Below are 8,872 nucleotides of genomic sequence, written 5' to 3'. Positions count from 1 at the left end.
TCTCAGGAGTACAAAGCCGGGCTTGGCCACATGCGCAGTCGCCCCTCTGGTCACGCTGCGCCCAGAGCCGTAGCAGTGTTACCGGAGAAATTGCAGGGTTCTTGTCTTCGCGCAAGAAAGAATTCAGGCGTGATACAGAGAGTAGTGGGAGGTAAAACAGCAAGGTTTATTAGGAAGGAACCTCTGTAAGGACGGATGGGCACCTCTCCAGACAGAGCCTGAGAGACTGGGGGGGGGGGGGGGGGGAAGGAGGGAGGTTACAGGTTACATGTTGAGTGGAGAGATTACACCTGACCAGGCCAGGCGGGCGGCTCAGCAAAGATGCAGAGAGCTGAGCGCGCAGTCCAGTTGAGGCTGGGGGTTTTTAAGGAGATAGGTCCTGCTTCCCTACCTCTGCTCCTCTTGGAACAAAGGGCTTTTTGGATGTAAATAGAAAAACTTCTCTTGAAGGTCTGAAACAAAGGACTTTATGGATGCAAATGTTATCAGACAGGAGGAAGGGAGCAGGGTGTTTGAGATGCAGATACTGGGCTGCACCTGGGAGATTGTGGAAGATTGTCAGGTGGAGGGGGTGGGGACCTCCACCTGGCAGGTTATCAGGTAGAAGGAGGCAGGCAGGATTCGAACTCTGGGCTGCCCCTGAAACATTGTCAGGATGACTTTGAGATGCAGATGCATATGCTGGACATAGATGTCTTCTCCTTAGGCCTATCACACACACATAAGCTCATAACTGACTTCCTACCTAACATTACTTCCTACCTAACAGCAGGACCAGGACAGCCCGGTTGCCCGGGAGCCCCTGATGGAAGAGCAGGAGGCTGCGATGCTTCCTTGTTCTTACTGCACGTGTGGGAGATGCGCTTATGATGTGCACCTGCTTTTCCAGAGTTCGTTCCCATTCCCCTATTGGGGCGTTGCTGTAAAATTGACTTTTTCCCGTTTAGGATCTACATGGAGAGTTTGAAGTGGGGGGGGGGGGGTCTCCATTTACAAATCGCTACTGAATGGGGCCTAGCACTGCCTTCAGAGTAAGTGTGCAGCACAGGAAGGGGTTGGCTCAAGACACTGACGTGTAAAGTTGATTCTTGAAGCCCAAATACAACCGTGCTTCTGAAATGCTTTATCTGCAAAGACTCCTTTTAGAATCTGAAAAAAAGATGTTTCTCAACCCACAGGTGACAGTGTGCCTCTGGGGCCCCTGTGATAGAGGAAAATACACCATGACTTGCAAAAAAAAGTGCTGTGACTTTGTAACACTCTTAAATAAGTTTGTATCTTATTAATCACATCAGCACAAAAGCAAATTGAAAACTAGTAAAAAAAAAAAAATTATGTGTTCAGGACCCTTACTAAGATCAGACCACAGCTGATGCTCTTACAACATACAAGTTTGACATCCCCCACAGAATACATGCCCGAGTTCAAAACTGCAGAGAATATAAAATCCCTAAACACAGAGCCTGTAGGAGACACTTGGTAGCTGACGGGCGAGAGCAAAGATGCTGATGTCTAAGTCCAAAGGTCCCTTCTTGGGGTGGGCGCTGAGGTCCAGCAGGTTAAGTCGCTGCTTGGGATGCCTGCTCCCTTTATCAGATTCCCTCCCAGCTCAGCTCTCCATTCCAGCTCCCTGCTAGTGCGCTAGGAGGCAGCAGATGAGGGCGCAAGTACACGGGTCCCTGCCATCCACATGAGAGACCTGGGTGGAGTTCCAGGCTCTGAGCTTCAGCCTAGCCCAGTTTCAGCTGTTGTGGGCTTTTGGGTAGTGAACCAGCAGGTGGAAGATCTCCAGATCTCTCTCTCTCTCTCTCTCTCTCTCTCTCTCTCTCTCTCTCTCTTTCTGTTCCTCTCCTTGTTGCTCTGTTACTCTGCCTTTCTAATAAATAAATCTTTACTTTAAAAAGGTTCCTTCTCCAAATGTTTCAATATCAAAACAGACTTTACTATGTTCTAATCAACATATCAAACCCAAGATCAACTTGGGGACATTAAGTCTTCTATATACATTTTACAAATGAAAAACAAAAACTCAAAGACATTGAGGAATTGATCCAAAAACACGTAGGTTCACAACGGTACAAAACCAAATCATGACTGGTGTGAATCCAGAGCCTGTTTCCCATCCCCTTGCCTACACAGTGGAAGCAGGCACTGTCTAAGCTCCCCCGCAGATCTGGAGGTAGTGAGTGTCTTCCACCGGTCCTGCAGAGCCACTTGTCTTCCCAGAGAGTGTCCAGAGAGTCACTACGAGGAAATGCAGAGGCCGGGCTGGCACAGTCTCAGTGTCTGTTCCCCAGCTCCTGAGTTGGAAGCATCTCTCCTGGAACCACAGCTCCTCCTGGCCGGCCCTTTCCCCTCCGCTTCTCCTTCAGGCCCTAGGGTACCAAGCCACCTTGCTTTCCTAAACTCTCCCTGCTCTTCCGAGAGTATCCCAGTTGGAGAATGCCACCTACATCCCGTCAGAACCCTACCCCATACGCTGGTCTAAGACACAAGAACTGAGCATGTGCAGATTTAATAAGGATGGAAAACAACTCACGTCCTTCCTGATCCAACACAAATGGAAACTACATTACGTGGGTCTGTTTCCCCACATTTCACTCCGCTCACCACAGAGCACTTCAGGAGCTTTTAAAATCACTGAGGAATCGGAAGAAAAATCCTCTACTGTCAAGTCTAGTCCCCATCCCCAAAAGGAATCTACAATGCCAGATTACACTTCCTCCACCCTGAGTGTTAATTCACATGAAGTTTTATTGGGGGTGGTTTGAGTCCTGGCTACTCAGCTTCAGATCCAGCTTCCTGCTGATGTACATGGCAGGCAGCAGATGAAGGCTAAAGTGTTTGGATTCCTGTCACCCATGGGAGGGACCTGGGTGGAATTCCGGGCTCCTGGCCTGGTCCAGCCCTGTTGCTGGTTTGGGGAGTGAACCAGCAGGTGGAAGATTCTCTCTCTCTCTCTCTCTCTCTCTCTCTCTTTCTCTCTCTCTCTCCTGTTCTGCCTTTCAAGTAGATGAAGATAAAAAAGCATTCCTTAAAAGGGAATTTGTTTTAAGACAATGTTGAAAAAATCAACTAAATCAGTTCCTCTCAATAGTATTTTGGTAGGTAGATCCATTTCCTTAAAAAATTATATATATGATAATTTAAAAGACTAAAAGGATAGCAATAGGTACTTTTTGGAATGCATCAATAAAAATGTGGGTAAGAAAAAGTTTCACTGAAATTAATGATGTCTTTAAATAAAGTTGCATTTTATTCAACGTAATCGTCCTCTGTGAAGTTAGTATTTGCTGATAAGTAATTCATATTTACTAAGTCTATCGAAAGTGCTGTGAAAGCCTTCAGACTTGCCAGCTGTTAGCAGTAACCCTAAAGCTACCCAGAGTCTGTGATCCCCTCTCCAGATAACACTGCATTATTAGAGTGTCACCTGGTTTATAAACTCATCCACTCCACCAGCCAAAACTAAAATGCTTTCAGAGCAGGGTGCATGGTTTCCCAAACACTGGGTGAATTGCAGGTTAACAATCACATCACCTTTGCATTCCAGGAACCTGAACCCTTGCCCTGCACCCACTCTTGAACTTCCCTCTCACCAGGAACTTGCTCCCTCAGGGAGGACTTCCAGAAGCCTCCTGGAGAGATGAGCTCTCAAGACGCAGGATGGAGCCACAATGAGACAGCCTGATGCAGAGTTGAAGCCTCCACGTGTCTCCTGCCCATCCCACACAAGGTAACACACGCTTCTGCAGCTGCGGCTTCTGCTCGGTCCAACGTGTAGGACCCTTTGAGTCAGGCACTGGAATTCTGTTAGCTATAGCACTCCTGACCTTTACTTCCACGGCCCCTACTTGTCCTCCAGTTCCAGAACAATCTCCCTGAAGCCTGCGTTTAAATCAGCAAGTTGAAGAGCAATGTGGAAAATCCAGGAAGCTCCAAATTCCCCATAGATCACTCTATGATGACACCTGCAAAAAGTGACACGTTAACATGGATTATGGATACATTCATTTTGTACAACTTTAAATGTCGCAGAACCGGGAATTACTTAATTCTTCCAATCAGTTACTTGGTCCCAAATAAAACAGAGCCAGCGATTTAGCCTGTGGATTCAAACAATATATGTAAGAAAATATGGGCAAAGCTGATAAAAAAGAGAAAGAAAAATCTCGATATAAGAGATTGAAATTTTACAGGGGAAGAACAGTGGCTACAATCAGAATAAGTATTACTATGAACAGAGAATTGTAAGCGTGGAGCACCTGGAGTCATGACGTCTGGGCTGAGGCTGATGTTCAGGAGGCTACTGGCCTCCATTTATTTATCTGCAATGCATCCTGTGCAAGTCCTCTCTATTCTACACAGGAAACAATCATTATTTTCTCTTTTTAAGTTTTTGTTTCCTTATTTTCAGTGTATTTCAAAGGCAAAGAGATAAAGAAAGAAAAACAGACACGCAGAAATCTTCCAAATGTCCACAACAGTCAGGGCTGGGCCAGCCTGAAGCCAGAGGCACAGAACTTCATCCAGGTCTCCAGCATGGGCAGCAGGAGGACAAGTACTTGAGCCAAGACCTGCTGCCCTCCAGGAGGCACGTTAGCAGGAAGGCACTGTAACTCCGCACTCTGATAGGGAGTGTGGGCGTTCCAAGCCACAGCTGTGCCAAAAGCCCTCCCCTTATTTTCTCTTTTGACAGTTAAAGAAGTAGCAGGTGGCTCAAAAAGATAAGTTAGCGTCACAATACCGAGCAGCTACAGAAGTGACGGAGCCAGGGCTTCAAACCCAGTGCTGTGACTCAAGAGTGACTCTCCAGGAAGCTGCTCCACGGGCAGCTCGGATAGACGAAGCCCTGCCAAGAACAGACCCCGAGGCACAGGGTGGAAGAAGCCAATAAGGAGAAAGCAATTCCCTTGTAAAAGCACAAGAGGAAAGGGATCAGGACTATGAAGCCACCACAGGAAATGGGTAGACTTCAACATGCTTTGGTTTGGGTCATAGTTTAGAAGTCCTCCAAAGGCCCTAAGGTATTGGGGATCGACGCCCCCCTCCCCAATCTCATGCTAATGGTTAATAGGTTAAGGTCTTTTTAGCAAAATATTTACAGAAAACTTCCCTAATTTGGAGAAAGAAAGGGACCTCCAAGAACAGGAAGCACATAGAACTCCTAACAGACATGACCAGAAAAGATCCTCACCACTACACATTGTAGTCAAACTCTCCACAGTAAAACATAAAAAAAGATTCTAAAATGTGCAGGAGAGAAACACCAGATTACTTTCAGAAGATCTCCAATTAGACTCACAGCTGATTCTCATCAGAAACCCTACAGGCTAGGAGCAAATGACGAAATTCTGTCTTAAGGGGAAAAAACTGTCAACCCAGAATACCATACCCTACAAAGCTCTCATTTATGAATGAAGGTGAAATAAAGACCTTCCAGGACCGGTGCTGTGGTGTAGAGGGTAAAGCCACTGCCTGCAGTGCTGGCATCCCATATGGACTCCGGTTCAAGTCTCAGCTGCTCCACTTCTGATCCAGGTCTCTGGTATAGCCTGGGAAAGCAGAAGATGGCCCAAGTCCTTGGGCCCCTGCACTAATGCGGGAGATCCGGAAAAAGCTCTGGTTCCTGGCTTCAGATCAGTACAGCTCAAGCCTTTGCAACAATTTGGGGAATGAACCAGCAGATGGAAGACCTCTCTCTCTCTCTCTCTCTGCCTCTGCTTCTATTTAACTCTACCTTTCAAATAAATCACCACAATTCAGCTTTAAAAAAGATGCTCAAGAGGGGCCGGTGCTGTGGCGTAGCAGGTTAACGCCCTGGTCTGAAACACCAGCATCCCATATAGGTGCCGGTTCGAGTCCCAGCTGCTCCTCTTCCGATCCAACTATCTGCTATGGCCTGGAAAAGCAGTAGAAGATGACCCAAGTCCTTGGGCCCCTGCACCCATGTAGGAGACCTGGAAGAAGCTCCTGGCTCCTGGCTCCTGGTTCCTGGCTTCAGATCAGCACAGCTCCGGCCATTGTGGCCAACTGGGGAGTGAATGATCGGATGGAAGACCTCTCTCTCTCTCTCTGCCTCTCCTCTCTCTGTAACTCTGACTTTCAAATAAATAAATAAAAATCTTTAAAACAAAAAAGATGCTCAAGGATGTACTACACACAGAAACACAGAAACATGGTCATCACTATGAAAGGTGAAGGCAGAAAATATCCCAGTGAAAGTACAAAGGAAACCCAAAGTAAACAAGAGGAATGGCTATGGAAAAATGGCAGGACAAAATCCCAACTCATCAATAGTTACATTGAATGTAAATGGCCTCAACTCTTCAGTTAAAAGATAGACTGGAGGAATGGATTTAAAAAAAAAATCTACTTCCTGCCTACAAGAAACACATCTCACCAACAAAGATACAGGCAGACTGAAAGTGAAAGGATGGAAAAAGATATTCCATGCTAACAGAAACCAAAAAGGAGTTGATGTGGCCCTCCTAATGTCAGACAAAATAGACTTTAATACAAAAACTCTTAAAAGAGACAAAGAAGGGCACTATGTAATGACTAAGGGATCAATTTAATAGGAAGATATGACTATTATAAACGTATATGCACCTAAATACAGGGAATTTGGCTATTTAAAAGAAATGTTCATGGATCTAAAGGGAGACATGGACTCCAATCCAGTAGTAATGGAGGACTTCAATACTCCACTTTTGGCAATGGAGAGACCAACCAGACAGAAAATCAGCAAGGAAACAGCAGAGTTAATAGAGACTATAGACAAATGGACCTAACAGATATCTGCATAACTTTCCATCCTACAGATGCAGAATATACATTCTTCTCAGCAGTGCATGGAACTTTCTCTAGGATAGACAACATTCTAGGCCATAAAGCAAGTCTCAGCAAATTCCAAAAAATTGCAATCATACCATGCATCTTCTCTGACCACAATGGGATGAAGCTGGAAATCAACAACTCATGAATCTCTAGAATATATGCAAACACATGGAGACTGAACAATATGCTCCTGAATGATCAGTGGGTTATAGGAGAAATCAAAAAGTTTCTGGAAATAAATAAATATGACAATACAGCATATCAAAACCTATGGGATATGGAAAAGCACCGTTAAGAGGAAAGTTTATAGCAATTGGTACGTACATCAAGAAATTGAAAAGACACCAAATAAATGAGGTGTCAATGCATCTCAAGGATCTAGAAAAACAACAGCAAATAATGCCCAAAACTAGTATGAGAAAATAAATAATTAAGTTAGAAAAGATATAAACAAAATGGAAACCAAAAAACAACACAAAAGATCAGCAAAATGGAAAGGTTTTTTGAAAAAATAAACAAAATTGAAATACCAATGAACCAACTAATGAAAAAAAGGAGGGAGAAAACCCAAATCAATAAAACTAGTGATGAAAAAGGAATGTAATAAAAGACTCCACAGAAATAAAAAGGATCATCAGGAATTACTACAAAGAGCTGTAAGCCAACAAACCAGTAAACCTAGAAGAAATGGATAGATTCCTAGACACATACAACCTGCCTCAATTGAGCCATGAAGACATAGAAAACCTAAAAAGACCCATAAACAAGCCAGAAATTGAATCAGTAATAAAGACCATCCCAACAAAGAAAAGCCTGGAACTGGATGGCTTCACTGCTGACCTCTACCAGACATTTAAAGAACTAACTCCAATTCTTCTCAAGCTATTCAAAACAATTGAAAGAGAATAAATCCTCCCACATTCTTTCTATGAAGCCAGAATCACCTTAATTCCTAAACCTGAAAAAGATGAAACAGAGGAAGAGAACAATACAATTTCCCTGATGAACATAGATGCAAAAATCCTCAACAAAATACTAGCCAATTGAATCCAACAACACATCAGAAAGATCATTCACTCGGACCAAGTGGGATTTATCCCTGGTATGTAGGGATGGTTCAACATTCGCAACTCAATAAATGTGATCAAATACCTTGGAATAAATTTAATGAAGGATGTCAAAGATCTCTATGATGAGAATTACAAATCATTAAAGAAAGAAATAGAAGGAGAAACATAAAAATGGAAAAGTCTTCCACATTCATGGTTTGGAAGAATCAATATCATCAAAATGTTCATACTACTGAATGCAAGCTACAGATTCAATGCAATATCAATCAAAATACCAAGGACATTCTTCTCAGATATAGAAAAAATGATGCAGAAATTCATATGGAAACACAGGTAACTCCAATTTCTAAAGCAATCTTTTTTTTAAAAGATTTTATTTATTTTTATTTGAGAGGTAGAGTTCACTCCCCAAATGGCTGCAACAGCTGGAGCTGTGCCAATCTGAAGCCAGGAGCCAGGTGCCTCCTCCCAGTTTCCCATGTGGATGCAGGGGCCCAAGGATCTGTGCCATCCTCTACTGCTTTCCCAGGCCATAGCAGAGAGCTGGATGGGAAGAAGAGCAGCCAGGACTAGAACCAGCACCCATATGGGATGCCAGTGCCACAGGAGGAGGATCAACCTTTTGCACCACAGTGCCAGCCCCTCTAACACAATCTTATACAACAAAAATGGAGGCATCACAATACCAGATTTCAAGACACACTACAGGACAGTCATAATCAAAACAGCCTGGTACTGGTACAAAAACAGATGCACAGACCAATGGAACAGAATAGAAATCCCAGAAATCAACCCACACATCTACAACCAACTTATCTTTGACAAAGGAGCTAAAATCAATCCCTGGAGCAGAGACAGTCTCTTCAACAAATGGTGCTGGGAAAACTGGATCTCCAGATGCAGAAGTATGAAGCAAGACCCCTACCTCACACCTTACACAAAAATCCACTCAAAATGAATCA

Source organism: Lepus europaeus, chromosome 20, assembly GCF_033115175.1.
Source record: "Lepus europaeus isolate LE1 chromosome 20, mLepTim1.pri, whole genome shotgun sequence".
Lineage (NCBI taxonomy): Eukaryota > Metazoa > Chordata > Mammalia > Lagomorpha > Leporidae > Lepus > Lepus europaeus.
Note: the sequence above shows the minus strand (reverse complement) of the source record.